This window comes from Ornithorhynchus anatinus, chromosome 7 (genome assembly GCF_004115215.2).
Source record: "Ornithorhynchus anatinus isolate Pmale09 chromosome 7, mOrnAna1.pri.v4, whole genome shotgun sequence".
Classification (NCBI taxonomy): Eukaryota; Metazoa; Chordata; class Mammalia; order Monotremata; family Ornithorhynchidae; genus Ornithorhynchus; species Ornithorhynchus anatinus.
The window spans coordinates 58081259-58100039 of record NC_041734.1 but is presented as its reverse complement, the minus strand read 5'-3'; the positions used below and the strand labels follow the sequence as shown (position 1 = coordinate 58100039).

At 50.6% G+C, this 18781-nt stretch overlaps 1 protein-coding gene across 1 annotated transcript in view; it reads right to left on the bottom strand.

Annotated features, from left to right (window-relative positions):
• Positions 1-18781, bottom strand: part of LGR6 (leucine rich repeat containing G protein-coupled receptor 6) — a 141897-nt gene that overhangs the window by 113390 nt on the left and 9726 nt on the right. The gene's annotated exons all lie outside the window — the stretch shown is intronic.

Sequence of the window (18781 nt, the reverse complement as noted above, 5' to 3'; positions counted from 1 at the left end):
CTGCTCACGGACTGCAAAGGCTAAGGGGAATGACGCTGAGGTGAATGCAGGCGGAGGGGTGCACGAGCTGAGGGGAATGTCACCGAGGATAACGCAGACAAAGGGGTGCACAGGTTGAAGGGAGTGCCACCGAGGGGAATGCCACTAAGGAGAACCCAGAAAGAGGGGTGCACAGGCAGAGGGAAATGCTACGGAGAGAAATGTTGCTGAAGAGAATGCAGGCGGAGGGGCATGCAGGCTGAGGGAAATAGTACTGAGGGGACTGCTGCTGAGGAGAACACAGGAAGACGGGTGCACGGGAGAGAAATGTCACTGAGGGGAATATCACTGAAAAGAATGTCACTGAGGAGAACTCAAGAAGAATGCAGACTGAGAAAAAATGTAGGTGGACGGGAACGCAGGCGAAGGGAATGTTGCTGAGGGAAACAACTCCAAGGGGAATGTCACTGAGGAGAGCGACGCTGAGGAGAAAGCAGGCGAAGGAGAACATCGCTGAGGCCAATATCACTGAGGGGATCGACGCTGAGGAGAAAGCAGGCCGCGGGGAACGTCGCTGAGGGGAGAATGGCCGAGGCGTCCCCTTATCCGGAATGTTCCGCCTTTTACCCGAACCCACTCCATTGCGGTGGCCTCCCTCCCCTGCCCCGCGACGGTCCCCGGGGGCCTACCCTGCCCTGACTCTTACCCTCATGGAGTTGGTGAGGTGCGGGAGATTCGCTGAAAACGATTGATTCTAAATATTTACCTTGAGCGTTTCCCAACGTGTATACACAGGAAAACCAAGCGGGAGTTCAAGGAGAACCGTCTCATGTGACTCAGAGTTCATAACTCACCTGTCCCTCAAGGGGCTCCCTGCTTTCTCCGCTTTGAAGTCATTCTCCTTTCACAGCATCGGCTCCCTTGCCTTCCCGATTAGCAAGTTAATTGTTCTTTTCAAGGTAGAGAGGAACAAGGAGAATAAATACCATTTCTCCCTCTCCCCTCCTTCCCCCCGGCCCCTCCTCAGATCCGGCGTTAAGACAACACACAAGACTCGGTTTCTGCGCAAGGAGGGGCAGCCGAGATGGGGTTTCACTTTGAGGGCGGGGGAGGCCGAGGGCTCTGGTGGGGGGGCCCTGGCCCGGCCTCAGCGCCGCCACCACAAAAGGATGAGACAAGCAGGCGGCGGGAAGGGGACCGGGGGTCTGATGGTGGTGGTGATAAAGGGGAGGGATGGGAGCCTGCTGACGTGGAAGGGGAAGGAGGACTTGGAATTCAAAGCTGAGCGCCTCAAAGCTGAAGGCCTCCAAGCCCCCCAACCTCTCCCCGTCCCCCTGGGAAGGCTTCATCCAACGGGCCCAGCAAAGGGTTGCAGGGCTGAACGTGCATCCAACCTAATGCGCTGCTTCTGGGGAGCAGAAAGACTGTTGCACTTTTTTTCAGGGCATTGGCCCTTCTGAAGGTTCATCTCCAGTCTCGGGTTGACTGAAATGCACTGGTTTTGTGTAGGGAGCAGGGACAGATCAAAACCTGGGGATGTACCAGGCAGCCAAAAAGACAGGATGGGGTACGAGCTGAACGGCTACGTTGGTCCTTGGGAATATATTGGTTGTGTGTGTGCTTCATCGCTTCGGTGGGCACTTGTGCTTACGGGGAAGCACTGTTGACTCTTGGGTCACAAATCTCCCTCGACCCTCCCTGTAGCCCCGGTCCATTTTAAAGAGGATGAGGAGGCATTTCAGAGCTGAGGATTGTCTCACCAAGTGGTAGGACTGAAAGCCAGGGCTCCTGCCTTTTAGTTCATCTAAAGTCCAAGACCTCCTGTTCCCTGTTCAGTGCCCCGGTTTCCCCCTCGGGTCTGGTTCCCACATTGGAAAAAACAGGAAGACACTGGATTACTAACGCCATCTAATGGCCTTGGGTAGTGGGGCTTCTCCAAATGTCCACCACCTTGGGCTTGGTGGTTTTGAGCGGACAGTTCAGTGGACACCTCAGCGTGGTTAGGGGAGACGATCAAGGACAAAACCCAAAAGGTTCCATGAAGTGCACTAACCAAAACTATTCCTCCCCAGGTAGTTACTTGGGTTGCTGGGGTAGCTGCTCTGAACTCAGTTAATAATAATTATGGTATTTATTAAGCACTCAATATGTACAAGTGGCTCAGCGGAAAGAGCACGGGCGTTGGAGTCAGAGGTCATGGGTTCTAATCCCGGCTCGGCCACTTGTCAGCTGTGTGACTGTGGGCAAGTCACTTAACTTCTCTGTGCCTCAGTTACCTCACCTGTAAAATGGGGATTAAGACTGTGAGCCCCAGGTGGGACAACTTGATTCCCCTGTGTCTATCCCAGCGCTTAGAACAGTGCTCTGCACATAGTAAGCGCTTAACAAATACCAACATTATTATTACGAAGCACTGCACGGAGCTCTGGGGTAGATACAAGATAATCAGGTGGGACGCAGTCCCTGCCCCACATGGGCCCACGGTCCAAGTATGATGGAGAATGGGCATTGAATTCCCATTTTACAGAAGAGGAAACTGAGTCGCACAGAGAAGTTAAGTGACTTACCCGAGGTCATACAGCAGACAAGTGGCAGAGCTGGGATTAAAACCCAGATCTCCTGACACCAAGTCTGCATTTCAAACTCTATGCCCATTGGACAGCCTGGAAAGACTAAGGTGTTTTGGGGAAAGGTGGTGGAAGAACAGATTCAGCAAAGTGGACAACTGCCTGGGGAAGGGCCGGGCTGAGTGGAGGGAGAGGCCAGATGGTGCGAGTGACTGAGAGAGACCTGTGATCTGGGGTCTCTGGAAGGGAGGAGGTAGTTAAAGGAATTGGGAATGTTTGGCCTGGAGAAGGAACGATACCATGGTGGGCAGGATTTTCTTCCTCAAGCCCATGGAAACTCTTTTAGTGGCTTTCTTTCCACTCCCCTGAGGAAAGAGCTAGAGGAAATGGGTTTAAATCGCAGCAAGTGAGATTGCGATTAGGTATCATGAAGAACTTTCAGGCTGTAAGATCTGCTAAATATGGGAACAGACCACTGAATAATAATTTGGAGCTAAAATATCAATTTTGGCCTTAATTAGCTGGATATTTTCAGCTCCCCCCCACCAAAAAACCCCCATCCATGTGCCTGAAATATCCAAATAATCGGAGGTTTGGGGTGTTTATGCCTCAATAGCATATTGTTTGTATTTGAGACCCGAGGTGCAGGCATACCCCGAAGAAATCAGGAAGACAGAGACCCCATAGTGGAACTGTTGGCTTACCCAGCGGGGGGCACCAGGGGTCTTGTCTGACTTTTAATTTAGTCTTTGGTCGCTGTCCCTGAGGGGTTCAAGGCCTACCCAGCTCAGATGGAGGCGAGATCAATCAGGCAGGAGCTGAGATTTCTTTGTTAGTCTCGGAAGATGGTAGGACAAGGAGGGGACAGCCCCGGGCTAAGGAAGGAAAACTTTCTGGCTAAACATTAGGAAAATGTTCTGTGCTCCTCGCATGATGAAGCAACCGGACCACCCAAGGATGCTGGGCGAGGCTGCGTCACCGTGGCTATGGGGTTGTGGGGGGGGGGGGGGGGCGGAGCAGTGGGAACAGGTTTGATAAGAACAAGGATGTTTCAAGGAGAGGCTCAAAACCCGGAGCCAGATTGGGGCGCTCAGTGGGCCTCCCCGCAACAGAAGAGGAGGCCACGGTTCTGGATTTCTCCCCCCAACATCTGCTCTCCTTTGTCTTTCCCTAATTGTCCAATTTGCTCTTCAGGGTTCTTGGTCTGAAATCTGTGCTGAAGGAAGGAATGGGGAAAGGAGAAAGGATGGGTAGAGAAGAGGAAGGCCGGAGACTGTCTTCCCCCATGGGCTCCTTCACCCCAAGTCCACAGATGGCAAACCATAGGCATCCATCTAAGTTGTTAGGGCCCTCCCAAATCCATCTCGGTAGTAGGCAGGATTACCCTTATCCCTGTTTTCCTAGTTAGCTTTCACCATCCAGAATTTCCTCTTTAGGTTTCATCTCAACCCCTCATCCCTCATTTCAAAAGCTCATTTCCTCTAGCACCGCTCTAAGGGGAGATGGAGAATCACCACTCAGTACAGGTCTTGAAAGAGCCTTTTGCAGGCTTGAAGAAGAAAATCATGAATCGCTTTAGCCTCAACTTCCCAAGACAGAATACTCTCAATTCCTTCAAATACCCCTCAGAAAGTTAATTCCAATCTGTTGGCTAGAGCAGCTAGCCATGTCTCTCCCACCCCAAAGCGTGCAGAGTGTGCTTGGCATCAAGTTCGAAAGGGAGCTGAGAGTGGGTATGGACTTTGGAATTCTTCACCAGCCCAGCTGTTGACTGTTAAGAGCCTAAAGGACCTAGGTTAGGTCTCAGAAGCCTCAGTCCCTGGCTCTCAGCATCCCAATTGTTCCTGGGAGAGTCTCTTTCCTGCTTCTCTCTGGTTCTCAGGACCCATCAGAAAGGTGAATAAGATTCTAAGCACAGAAATGTTTGGCAAATTAATGCCCCACAGACATCCAAGGGGCTCTCCAGAGCTGTTTTTTTTCTGATTGAAGATGTCAATTCTCATGGTGACTCTTTTTTCCATACGTCCTGGGAGGGCTGCAAAGTGGCTCAGTGGAAAGAGCCTGGGCTTGGGAGTCAGAGGTGATGAGTTCGAATGCCGGCTCTGCCACTTGTCAGTTGTGTGACTGTGGGCAAGTCACTTAACTTCTCTGTGCCTCAGTTACCTCATCTGTAAAATGGGGATTAACTGGGAGCCTCACATGGGACAACCTGATTACCCTCTATCTACCCCAGCGCTTAGAACAGTGCTCTGCACATAGTAAGCGCTTAACAAATAACGACATTATTATTATTATTATTAAGGATGTAAACCTTTGATGTTTCTACACTACATACATGGCCAGAAGATTGTCTTTGGTTTCTGTTTCATGGCCTATCTGCGGGGCCAGTGCCATTTTCGAATCTGCCCCTTGTGTCCTGATCTTCCCAAAGACTTTATTAAATTAAAAGAGCCAGACCATTCCCGATCGTCATTCCTGATTGCCGAGGAACAGGCCAGTCTGTCTGCCGCATTGCCTCGGCTCTGCTGCCTCTCCTGAAGATGTGTCACGCCATGTCCTTAAGTCATTTCTTTCATTCTCCTTGCACTGGGTCACCCTGTTGCAGTTCCTTTTTTTTTTCCAGTGATATTTGTGAAGTGCTTACTTTGTACCAAGCACTGCTCTAAGCATTGGGGTAGATACAAGTTAAATAGAGTGGACATAGTCCCTGTCCCACATGGGGCTTATAGTCTAAGTAGGAAGGAGTAGGATTTAATTCCCATATTCAGATGAAGTAACTGAGGTACAGAGACGTGAAGTAGCTTGCCCAAGACCACCCAGCAGACATGCGGTGGAGCCTTTGACTTCCAGACCCATACTCTTTCCACTAGGCCAAGCTGCTTCCCAGTTACAGTGTAATGACTGCTTGGGTACTCGGCTGTCATCCAGTCTCTTTGCACATCCTGCTCAGCAAAGCTGGGTTGCAGCAAGTCAGGCATGACAGTGAATCACAGAACCTTCAGTCTGGGCTGAAGTTTGCTGCCACACTGTTGCCAGCCGCCATCTGACAGTCTCCCTCTGGACAAGGGAGAGAGCTGGACTCCAAACCTCTGATGAGAGCCGTGGATGGGATCCAGAATCCTGGGTCTCAACTCCAACTTTCAGGGTCTGGCCATCTCCCTGCCTAAGGTCCCGGATCCTCCATGGGTAGGATTCAGGGGAAACTTCAAGATCCAGGCTCACACGCTTGTATAAGCATATGTAAATGCACACGCGCACTGATGTACACAAGTGAACATCCATGGCTACCAGCGACCGTATGGAGAGATCACGCCCTTGTACCCAGACACGAGTCCGCATTCACCCTCATAAACAGGGTGGCCACTGACGGCACTTGTGGTTAAAACGTCTTTGCCGATCCGGAAGTAACAGACACGCGCTACGTCACATATGTGATACAAGTACAATTTAATCCAATGATGATAACAGTAACGATGGCATTTGTTAAGCGCTTACTATGTGTCAGGCACAGTTCTAAGCACTGGGATAGATACAAGGTTATCAGGTTGACCCAGTTCAGGCTCACAGTCTTGATTCCTATTTTACAGATGAGGTAACTGAGGCCCAGAGAAGTTAAGTGACTTGCCCAAAGTCACACAGCTGACGAGTGGCAGAGCTGGGATTACAACCCATGACTTCTGACTCCCAAGCCCGTGCTCTTTCCTCTAAGCCACGCTGCTTCTCTTATGGAAACTTTTTTGAAAATCTGTAGAACCCAGAGCATATCTCCAGGCAGGTGTTCTCATCCCTCCCCTGCTCCAGAGCTTTTACGCTTCCTTTACGGGTGTCTGTAAACAGGAGCACCACTTCTGAGCCATGGCATTCAGCAGCAGGAGCCAAGAAGGAGGGAGGCTGGGAAGACTGAAGTAAAAATAACGGACAGAAATAATAATGTGGGTATTTGCTAAGCGCTTACTATGTGCAGAGCACTGTTCTAAGCGCTGGGGTAGATACAGGGTCACACGTGAGGCTCACAGTTCATCCCCATTTTACAGATGAGGTAACTGAGGCACAGAGAAGTGAAGTGACCTGCCCACAGTCACACAGCTGACAAGTGGCAGAACCGGGATTCGAACCCATGACCTCTGACTCCCAAGTCCGGCTCTTTCCACTGAGCCACACTGCCTCCAGTGCTCTATCCATATCAAGGGACAAACCATCTGAAATCTAGACTTTCTGGTGTAAAACTGGGTGAATGGTCATCCGACTCATGGACAGAACCATAAGGCCAGCGCTGAATCTGACCGCGCCAAACATACTCTTGGGTGAGTGAGGATCTTGCTCTTTTCCCGATCCTCACACCTCTCTCCTGATTCCACACCGGGGACCCTTCCAATCCCAACTTCCCCCGACTGGTCTGGAATCCTCCTTCTCAGATTCCAGGGAAGAAAACTGGAAGACAGCCTGACTCTCAAATGCTGAACATCTCTCCTCCTGCCTGCCTTAGTTACCTCTCCCGAGTGGGCCTCTCCCAGGACATAGCAACCCCTTTTCCCAGGTCTGGAGCCAAGGGGGCCCCGAGGGGAGAACCAGGTGGGACTGGAGGGCCGGACTGAGCCGTTGCTGCCGCCGCCTCGGCGAGAAAAAGCAAAGGGGGCCGGCGGGCAGGCTGGCAGGGTGTTTGCATTGTGCTGAAACCACAGCATCCGTTGTTGCCAAAAGCCTGTTTGTTTAGCAGAAGCTCCGGCTTTCACAGGATAAATGGGAGAGGGGGTGGGGATGGGTGTGTCTTGGGGAAGAAAGGGAGAAAGGGGTGAGAGAAAGGGACATTTCCAATGGGCCCCAGGTGGGCCCGCTCACATCAACACAAAGGCTGTGTCTCTGCCCTCTTTCACCTAGTCTGCCACCGGCTTTCCAGGCAGCCAAGTGAAATTAACCAATTTATTCATTCAATTTTATTTATTGAGTGCTTACTGTGTGCAAAAGACTGTACTAAGCGTTTGGGAGAGTATAGTAATAATAATAACGGTATTTGTTAAGCGCTTACTCTGTGCCAAGCACTAATATAACAATAAACGGACATATTCCTTGCCCACAACCGGCTTACAGTATTTACTCAGTACTTACTGTGTGCAGAGCCCTACACTAACAGAGTTGGTAGACATGTTCCCTGTTTACTGCCTAGAAATTAGAGTCAAACATCCATTTGACTCTCTACCCACACTAGGGGTGAACCCTCTGGATTGAGGTTGGGAATGTCTGCTCAGGGCTCCCTCAGAGGGTCCATTCCCATCAGAGTCCTCCCCAGAGCCCCCAAATCTTTCTTTTAGTCATATACCATTTAAGGCAAGTTCCCCTGAACCTCAAACTAGCCTTTCTCATAGTTCAAAAACTCCAACCACTGGCTTCCAGGCTCTCCATCAGCCCCTCCTATCTGCTCTCTTTTCCTTTCCTGCTCCAGCTCACGCTCTTCGCTCCTCCCAAGCAAACACGGTTCCTAACTTAACCATTGCTCATGCCTTTCCTTTCCTCCACCAGCTTCATCAGACCACGTGCCTGTCCACTGTCAAAGTCCTTCTGAAAGGACCCCTCTTCCCAAAGGCCCGCCCTGACTGATTGATGGATTGCTCCCTCCCTCCTGGTCATTCCATCTCATAAGTTACCGCACCTCTTATGTGTCGGGGCCATTTATTTCTTATTGATCGATTTATTTGTGATTATCATTTGTATAATAATGATGGTACTTGTTAAGCACTTACTATGTGCCAAGCACTGTTCTAAGCGCTGGGGTAGATATAAGGTAATCAAGTTGTCCCAAGTGGGGCTCACGGTCTTAATCCCCATTTTATAGATGAGGTAACTGAGGGCACGGAGAAATTAAATGCCTTGCCCAAAGTCACACAGCTGACAAGTGCCGGAGCTGAGATTAGAACCCATGACCTCTGATTCCCAAGCCCATGCTCTTTCCCCTAAGCCACGCTGCTTCTCAGTCTCTCATTCTTTCAGCTATTGAAAGTGTGTGTTCTTCTTCCCCATTCAACTGTGTGAAGCAGGAATAACGTCTTTGGCTTTTTCTGCAAGTTCCCCACATACCTAGGGCACCGAACGGGCCAAAGAGAAGGAAAAAATTGCTCAGGAGATATGGACCAATAGCCCCACCTTCACGGTAACCCTGATAAACCTGATTTCACGACACTATCCTGCCAGCCTCTATTCCTGTCTAACTTCTCTGTGCCAGGCTGCGTTTCCACAAGAGGGTCCTCAGAGTAATGTCAGGCAGGGAGAGGGACGGTGGGATGGCATATATCCTCTAGCACCTCTAGACGGGGATCGTCAATCATGTGTAACCCTGGAGGCAATCAGGAAACACTCACAAAACTTCTCTTATCTGTGATCAGGGTTTCCAAGGTGGTTGGGGGTCGGGACTCTAAACAGTTGTGTGGTGACCCCCAGCCTATGGGCTTGCTCTCTTCCTGGGACTCGATTAGACCGTAAGCCCGTCAAACGCCAGGGACTGTCTCTATCTGTTGCCGACCTGTTCATTCCAAGCGCTTAGTACAGTGCTCTGCACATAGTAAGCGCTCGATAAATACTATTGAATGAATGAATGGTCAGCTACTGTATACTTCCTCCCCAGTAAGCAGCAATTCCCCAGGAAAAAACCTGGCTTGTGGATTGGCAAATTGGTATCCGCCATTTCTAGATAACAGCTCAGATACCCTCTAGAATCTTGAGGGGAAAGCAGCCTCCTTTTGTGTCTCATAATAGTATAAATTGCTGTCCATTATGACTGAGGCCATAGCTCAAGTCCTCGGCTAGCAAGTCGGCAGAGCAGGGATCCTGTCTCCCAGTTATCTCTTCCTTCCTCCTCCTCTACCTTTGCCTCTTTGCTTCCCCTTCCCCCACACCTGTCAGCCTCTCCCATGATCCTACTTGCTGATGCGGATGCAGAGAGAACTGTATCTCTCTGGAGAGACAAAGGGCTGAAAGAGGCTAGAAGCAAGAGAGAGAGTGACAAGAGTACAATGGGCCTCATCTGGGCGGAAACTCCTGCTCATTGTCCCAGCCCAGGAGGGGCTGTGCCCGCTCGGCCTGTTCCCAGAGGCTCCAGTTAAAAGGGCATGACCTGGGACTCCATGGGGATTTCAGTTAATCCCCGGCCGGGTAAGGGATCCAAGGGAAGGATGGGACAGAGAGGAAGGAGTCGGAGGGAACCCATCTCTCCACCTGAAATTCTCCAGGGCTCCTGGCTCCTGTGTCCGTCCTACCAGTCCCACCCCCTAGCCAACATCAGGGGTCCCGAATGGCTTGGGAACAGCCGGGATGGCAGGAATTAGTGCCGTGCAGGTAGGAGCCATGTTTAAACAGCAGCCTTTGATCCTCGTCCGGACTGTTGCTACAGACCTTGGACAAATCACTATTCTTCTCTGGGCCTCAGTTTCACCATCTATTCATTAAGGAGACAAGTTCCTGCCCCTCTCATCTCCTGTGGGAGGAGAAATGAAATTCTAGACTCCTCTTGAGGTTAAGAGGAAAGGGACTCGATTATAATTTTGTCCTTGAGAAGATGAGTAACCCCTGAGTAGCGGGGGAATTTTCCAATCAAAGCTCCACGCCGTCCCAAGATCGTACTCTCCCAAGCGCTCAGTACAGTGATCTGAACACAAGCACTCAATAAATATGAATCGATGATTGATTGATTGACGGAGCAGTGCTGCCCAGTGAGCCCCTATTCTGGGGCTGGGGTGGGTCCACTTCCCTCGCTCCTCCGTTCCCCTTGCCATGGCCTGCCGCCCCAAAGCCGGGCAGCAGTCGTCAGAGATCTTAAATTATATATTATAAACTATTTATTTATATTAATGTCTAGTCATCGGAAGGTCAATGTGGGCTTGTGGGCAGGGAATGTGTCTACCGACTCTGATGTATTGTACACTCCCAGGAGCTTACCGTTCTCCACACAGGGTTAAGACTGTAAGCCCCATGTGGGACAGGGATTGTGTCCAACCTGATTAACGGGTATCCACCTCAGGACTTATAACAGTGCCTAGCACTTAACAAATACCGCAATTATTATTAGTAAAAGTAATAGTAATAATAAGTACTCCATAGTAAGTAATACCACTGATTGACTGATCTGGGTAGTCTGGCTCTCTTCCCCATCCCCTGCCAGAGCTCCTTAGAGCGCCTCCCAATATCCGAGTCCACTTTTGGGGAGACCAGCTCTCTTCCCACGTGGGGCTTTAATTCATGGTGCCAGGCTCCAGGAGCTCCTCTGCATCCCTCCCACCCCATATTAGCTGTGCAGAAACCCTGGCTGAACTGGAGAGACCCTCCTTGCTCCTCTGCTCCTTTGTTCCTTCCTCTTCCTCCCAACTGCCTTTAGCCCTATTTCTCCATATCCCCTAAAGCCTGGACCCCTCAACTACCTGCTCCTCTTAAATAATCCTTCCACGACACCACCCGCTGCACCCCCACAGAGCCACTGGCACCTTGTCTGTGAATTAGAGCTCCGCTTTCTCCGGGCTTGCACCCTCTGAGCCCGGCTCCTCTGCTCACCCCAGCCCCAGCTTCGACCCTCTGCTTGCCTGGGCCTGGGACCTCTCTTCTTCCCAGCCCATGAGCAGTCCAATATGGCATGGATCTGGGAGTCAGAAGGTCATAGGTTCTAATCCCGACTCCGCGACTTCTCTGCTGTGTGCTCTTGGCCACTTAACTTCTTTGTGCCTCAGCTATCTCATCTGTACAATGGGGTTTGAGACTGTGAGCTCCGTGTGGGACAGGAAGTATGTCCAACCCGATTTGCTTGTATCCACCCCAGGGCTTAGTACAGAGCCTGATACATAGTAAGTGCTTAAAAAATACTATAATGATAATAATTATTATCATTATTAACAGCAATCCTAGGTCCTCTCTGCCCAGAACCTCTTCCTTCCTAGATGACTCCTGGAGTCTCTGATCACTGTCCAGCAGCTGATTGCTCCTCTTCCCACCCGGATCTGGAGCCATCTGAGCTTCAGCTGTCCTTCCTGAGACCCTGTCCGGGAACTCTTCCGAGTCTTCCTGGTGTTTCCTCAACTGGAGGTAGTGGGGGAGGGGTTAGGGTTAGGGAGGATTTAGTGAGGAAGGGATCATGGAGGGTTTAGTGTGGATGACCGCACCCAGCCTGCAGGAGAGAAGGCTGGGGTGGGGGATGGGGAAAGGAGTCATAACCAACATCAAACTTCTCAGGATTATAATAGGAAGCTTAGTTCTCACTTTTCATTGAGGCCAGAACTGGAGTAAATGGGCTGGAACTGCAATAGGAGGGATCAAAGTTAGGCTCTAAGGAGCTTCTTAAGAGATGGTGGGAGATTTCGGAGCAAGTGGCTACAGAGGCTGTGGCCTCTCTTTTCCTGGGTATTTTTAAGCAGCTTGGCACTCATCTGACTATTGAAGCGCAGTCCTTTCCAGAGACGGGGGACCAGATAGAATGACCTCAGGATGGGCCTTTTGACCTGAAGCATCTAAGCTTCTAAAATCCTTCTGGCTTAAACATCTCTCCAACTTCCATTGGAATTACCAGCAGCCAATCTAGAGTTCCTGTACAAAAAAAGTTAACCCAGAGGGGTGGAGAGGGCAGAGAGAGAAAAAGAGAAAGAGAAAGCTACTTCTGTCTTCTAAACTTGAGGGTGATTCCAGGTCCTGGGCTGTGTGCAGGCAGATAATGGATTTAAAAAGAAAAGGCCAATTCAGAAAGATGAGGTTTTGGATGCAGTCAATCCTTAGGTCATGGTATTCATAGGCTGAACCCCCTGTATTCTCTCTTTCTCTCTTACCCACACATACAAACACACACCACACAAATGTGCACACACTGCTTTAATACTCCTCAGAGTCTCCCATGTGTCCCCCCACCCAAAACCTTAGTGGCCTGTTTCCCTAAATGTCCCATTCTGTGACCATCTGGCCCAATGCTCTAATGTTCTCTGTCAGTTCTCCCTGAGGGAGGGCCGGTGGCACCCCAGGTCTCGGCATTCAGGGCCAGGGAATGATGGTTGGCGTGACAGTTGGCTTGCCGGGGAGAAATGGGCATTCTCCTTTCTGGCTGCTGAACACAGTTAAAGCAGGCCTTGTTCTGAGCCAGGAGGCAAGGTTTTACAGCGAGGGGAATGGTGGCAAGGCTGCGGACCAGGGCAAAGAGTGGGTAAATGGTCCTGGGAAACAGATCAGCCCTTCAGCTTGCCAAGTATTCATTCAATCATACTTATTGAGCGCTTACTGTGTGCAGAACACTGTACTAAATGCTTGGAAAGTATAATTCAGCAACAGAGTATGAGATTTCAGAGAACCAGACTCCCGCTGTGTCCCCTCACTCTGTTCCCTAAGCAGGAGGTGTGTTCTCCTTCTGGACCAGAAAAATACTGGGCATAAAGGAACCTAATGCCTTATGAGCAGGGGACTGCCCTCTATGAAATTGGATGACTGGCCACCGGAAGCGCTTAGTTCAGTGCTCTGCACATAGTAAGCACTCAGTAAATACAATGGAATGAAATATGATTGAATGAAGGTAAGGACATTCTTAGAGATATGGCGACCCAGGGGATTTCAACTTCTTGTCACTCAGACCATCAGCTAGGGGAACCAGGATTCAAACCCAAAATACCCAGTTCTGAATCCTGAAGCTCAGAAAGAAGGAGGAGCTCGCCCCTGGAGCCAATGCTGCTTGGTGGCAGACCCCCACGTCCCCTCCAAGAAAACTTGCAACCTTCGCCTGGAATTCCCATAGGCGGCCAGAAAGAGTAAATTGGAGCCCCAACAGCTCAGCCCTGAGGCCTCACCCAACCCCACAGGAAACAGCCCCTGCCTGGTTGTGAATCAGCCTATCTTAGGAGAGGAGGGGAGAGTGTGGTCTAGTTGATAGACCATGAGTCTGGGAGTCAGAAGGACTTAGGTTCTAATCCCACTGTGCCACTTGACTACTGTGTGACCTTGGGCAAGTCATTTAACTTCTCTGTGCTTCAGTTCTCTTATCTGTAAAATGGGGATTAAGACTGTGAGCTCTATGTGGGACAGGGACTGTGTCCAGCCCGATTACCTTGTATTTACCTCAAGCCTAGAACAGTGCCTGACACATAATTAGGGCCTAACAAACACCATAAAAAAAGCAGCCAATCATCACTTGGGCACAGCCAGGACCATCCTCCTCACTGGCTCTGCTCTTTAGTCCTGGAGGACTAAGGATTTCCTCTCCATGGGCCAGCTGGTGCTCCCCACACCCTCCTTCCCAGCTGAATGCCTGTGGCTGGCAGGACCAGGTGGTCAAGGGACCCCAAACACCACCCTAGGGACAGAATCAGGAGAAGGCCTGAGGGACCGCAGAAGGGGATACTGGTGGTAGGGGTCACTTCTCTTCCCCATCATGGTCCAAGCAGGGTGTGTTACACCCAGTGCATCTCTGGCACTTCCCAAATTCTGCTAAGGCTGGGCAAAGGGAGGGAAATCTCTTCAGGGGGGCATCTGGGAGTCAGGAGACCTGGGCTCCATCTTCACCCCCTCACACCACAGGCTGAAGAGTCCTTCCTCCCTCTTTCCCTCACCACGTCAGGCAAGTCAGCCTGAGGGGTGACTCCACCCTATCCCTGCCTTCCTGCCTTCACACTAGAGAAAAACAGGAGAGATGCTTGAGGGCCAAGATCCCAAGAGGCCCAGAAAATTCCCATGGTGCCAAGCCAAGGAGTGGAGCTTCAGGGACCATAGGAGGAACTTCTCGGGATCAGTGGGATCCTGCAAGATGACACCAAGGTAAGGAATGGAAGTAAAGAGGTGGGGTTGTGCAGCCCAATCCTTTTTCCCAGCAAAGGCTGGGCTATGACGGCTGTCAGAGTCACACCAAGGTGTGGAGAATGAGGTTGGGTAGAGTGAATGTGTGGGTGGATGAGGGCTCTGGCTTGCAGGAGGTGAAGGGGAGGGAAGGAGCTTTGGAAAGTGAGTGGGAATCTAAGCGAGTCTTGATGGAAGACATTTGAAGTAATTTCCCCAAGGCCAACTCCAGCATTACGTGCTAATTGCTGATGAGGTTGGAGCTGGTGTCTGCTGTGTATCAATCCATCAATGATATGTGTTGAGTACCTACTGCAGAAGCAGTAATAATACCAGTAATAGTAGCATTTATGGAGTTCCCCTTGGTGCGGTGCATTGTGCTAGGTGCTTGGAAAGTGCTGAATCAATCAATCAATCAGTGGTATTTACTGAGCACTTACTGTGATCAGAGCACTGTACTAAGTTTTTGAGAAAGTACAGTACAACAGAGCTAACAGACCTATTCTCTGCCCATAAGGAGTTTACCCTCCAAAGTGGGAGGCAGAGATAAAAATATTTACAACCAGAGTGGTCAAAATAAATAAATTGAACAGGTATGTACGCATGATGCTAAAGAGGGTGTAAATAAATTTCTAAGTGGTGGAGTTGGCTGAAGGGATGATAAGGCTCAGGGGGTTGGGGATCAATTGGGGAAAGCTGGCTAGAGGAGGTGGGATTTCAGGAGTGAAGAGAGAAGAATAATGTAGAGAAGAGAGACTACACAGTCCTGCCCTAGACATGCCCTACTGTTCTTGGTGGGTTTTTTTAATGATATTTGTTAAGTGCTTATTAGGTGTCAAACACTGTTCTGAGTTATGGGATAGATACAAGATAATCAGGTAGGACACAGTCCCTGTTACATATAGGGCTCACAGTATAAATCAGAGGGAAGAGGATTTAATCCCCATTTTACAGCTGAGGTAACTGAGGAACAGAGAAGTTTAGTCACTTGCCTAAGGTCACACAGAGCCAGGATTAGAATTTAGGTCCTCTGGGTCCTGAGCCCAAGCTTTTTTCCACTAGGCCACTCCACTGTTCCCCTCCACCTCATTGCAGGTGACCCCTCTAAGGCTCCCCAACCTGGCCACTGGGCCCAACCCAAAGACTCTGACTTCACTTGACTCCTCAACGGTGACCTTGGGAGGGCACGGTCAGGGGCTGAGAGTCTCCGAGGGAAGAGTTTGCAGTCCCCAATAAAATCCCACACTGGACACCACATGGATATTTGGTGCTTGAGAACAAAGAAAGTGCAGTCCTGGGAGTGGAAAACAGAGGAGCTAGTAGGGAAGACAAGGAGAGAATGGAAGCGGGTGCAGGGACCTGGGGAGCCTGGGGACTCTGGGAAAGTTTGAACACTAAATAGTGTAGCTGAATTTGGGAATCCAGTTTTACTCCCTCCCCACAGACAGGTTCAGGACCAGTCCCTGATTTGGGGGTGCAGGGGAAGGGGAAACCAACAGTGGCAGCAGGACACTCGTCCCAAGCAAAGCCTGGCAGGGCTTGGTCCTCCCCTGCCACAATCCCCACTAGAGCCTGGGGTAAATCCACCCTGCAGATAACTCCATGTTTTCAGCAGAGCTGGCTTTATTGGGTTTTAGCAATCAATCAGTCAATGGTATTTATTGAGCACTTACTGGGTGCTGAGCACTGCATTAAACATTTTGGGAGAATAAAATACAGAAACGGTAGACACATTCCCTGACCACTAGGACCTTACAGTCTAAAGGGGGAGACAGGCATTAATATAAATAAATTGCAGATATGTACCTAAGTGCTGGAGGAATGAGGGTAGAGTGAAAATCAAATGCTTAAAGGGTACAGATCCAAGCACAGAAGTGAGAGGAAGTAGGAGAAAGGAGGACTTAGTTGGGGAAGACCTCTTGGAGATGTAATTTTAATAAGGTCGTGAAGGCGGGGAGAGTGGTAGTCTGTCGGATATGAAGAGGGAGGGAATTCCAGGCTAGAGGGAAGATGTGGGCAAGGGGTCAGCAGGGAGACAGATGAGATCGAGGTACAGTGAGTAGGTTAGCATTAGAGGAGCGAAATCTGTGGTCTGAGTTGTAGTAAGAAAGCAGCAAAGTAAGGTAGGAAGAGGCAAGCTGATCGAATGCTTTAAAGCCAACGTTGAGGAGCTTTTGCTTGATGCGAAGGTGGATGGGCAAAAACTGGAGGTTCTTGAGGAGTGGGGAGATGGGGACTGAACCTTTTTTAGAAAAATGATGGGGCAGCAGAAGAAAGTAAGGACTGAAGTGGAGAGAGAAAGGAGGCTGATACCGCAGGGAACTAGTTATCTGGCCCTAGAGGCTGTTTGATCCCAAGGACCCTAAGGCATCCTGGGTGTTGGGGGGTCTCTGCCCCTTCATTTCCAGGCTAAAAGAGATCCTCAGGTACTCAGACCAGTGACATGAACCCCAGGTGGAAGAGAGGTCTCCGAATCTTGCCAACTCCCCGGGATTGGTAGGTTCAGGAAAGAGCTGGAGCTGGTGTTGACCCTCTGCAGTCACTGTGGACAGCCTCAGGTCCTCAGAGGTCTGTTAAGCACTTATTATTCATTCAATCATATTTATTGAGCACTTACTGTGTGTAGAGCACTGTACTAGGCGCTGGGGTGGATACAAGCAAATCAAGTTGGACACAGTCTCTTCTCAGATGGAGCTCAGAGTCTCAATCCCCATTTTACAGATAAAGTAACTGGAGCACAGAGAAGTAAAGTGACTTACCTAAGGTCACTCAGCAGACGAGCGGCAGAGCCGGGATTAGAAACCATGACTTTCCGAATCTCAGGCCCATGCTCTATCCACTATGCCATGCTGCTTCCCAGAAAGGACAGAACCGCTAGTTTCTGGCTCCCCGGCAGGTCCTGACCCTAAGGGACACAGGCTAAACTAGTGCCCTGGCATGTGGAGGTGGGGGCCGGGCAAGAGATTTGCTCTCCCCGTACTGTCTGCCTCGTGGCCCCAAAGGGACAGGGCTCGAGCCTGGGCCTGAAAGAGGGTCTGTTCCCCCTGCGCAGAGGAAGCCGAGGAGCGGACTGCCTGGTGTCCCCATTCCAGTGTTCTCACCGTCTTTTGTCTCACACAATAGTCTCCTCTCCCCCTCACCTCCCGATCCTCCCTCTAAAGGCACAAAGGCGGGGGATTGGTTTACCGGCTCATCCTGCCTCGAGACCCACAATCCCAGGACCCCTACCCGCACCTCTCCCCACTCCCCGCCCCCACAGCTGTTCCGGATGCTGGGGAGCAATTGATCGATTGATCGGAAGGGATGAGGAGCCTTTTTGTCTCCCCGCCGGCTCCCGAGACAGCCAGACGAGTTCCACTGGAACTGGGAATGGAAACCAGACGTCCTGGTTCCCCCTTCAACTCCCCACCCCCCGCCACTTACCAACCTCTAACCTAGAACATCCTCCCTGCTTTGCCCAACCACTTCCTTCCCCTCCTTCAGAACCCACCTCCAAGAAATCTTCCCAGATTAATCCACCTGGTTCCTGTCATTCCGATCTCTCCCATAGCCCCTCAGCATTCGTGTGTAGCTCTGAAAAGGATGTGTTTACTTCTCAAATGTGTGGTCCTTTTGTCTCTGTAAATGTTTTACTGTCACACTACACAGTGCTTGTGTTTCTCTTGTATTTTCGTGGCTGACTCTACCCTGCCTGGAAGGCAGTGTCAATTCTTCTTTCCTTGGTCTCTGCCACCTGCACCCACAGTACCCACAGTAAATCAAAACATCCATCCATACTTAGTGCTGAAGGGAAACTTCTTCTTTCAAGGAAGCACAACCCCAGCCCAGACGGGGAGACGTGGAAGCTACTCTTACTCCTCAAGGAGAGCCCATAACCTCCTTAGGTCACCTACTCCAGTGTCTTTTTTCCTGGTGTCTCACCTCACTCCCTCCTGCAGCAACATCAGCCCATCCCCTCTAGTTCTGCGCTGAAGAGAACAGAACAGAAAGAATTGGCAAACATCTTCCCTTCATGGAATTAAAAACTAGAGGGGTCCCAGGCTCTCGGTCCCCAAACCTCCATATTCCTCTCTGGCCTTCCCACTCCTCCAACCCTGCCTCTTTACTAGTCTCTGTCCCTAACCAAGGAGAGCAGAGAAACAGGGTGGAGCCTCTGGCCTGAAAGCAGAGTCGGAATCAGCTCTGCAGCAGATAGCATGGTGATGGGGGCCTGGCTTAGTGGGAGGGAGGGGGCAGGAGTAGGGGGCCTGGGTCGTTTCTGAACCTCCTGTAAAGAAGCCAGGACCCCTGGGTTTTGGTCCCTGCAAGGACTGGCTAACCTGGAGGATGAGCAGCCCCCACCTCAGTTTCTGTGGGGGGTTGGCGGGGGGATAGAGGTGGGACGCCCATCTCTCTGAGTGAGTTAGGATAGGCCACAGGGAGAAGGGGGCAAAAGGCCCATTACCTTGCTGTCACCT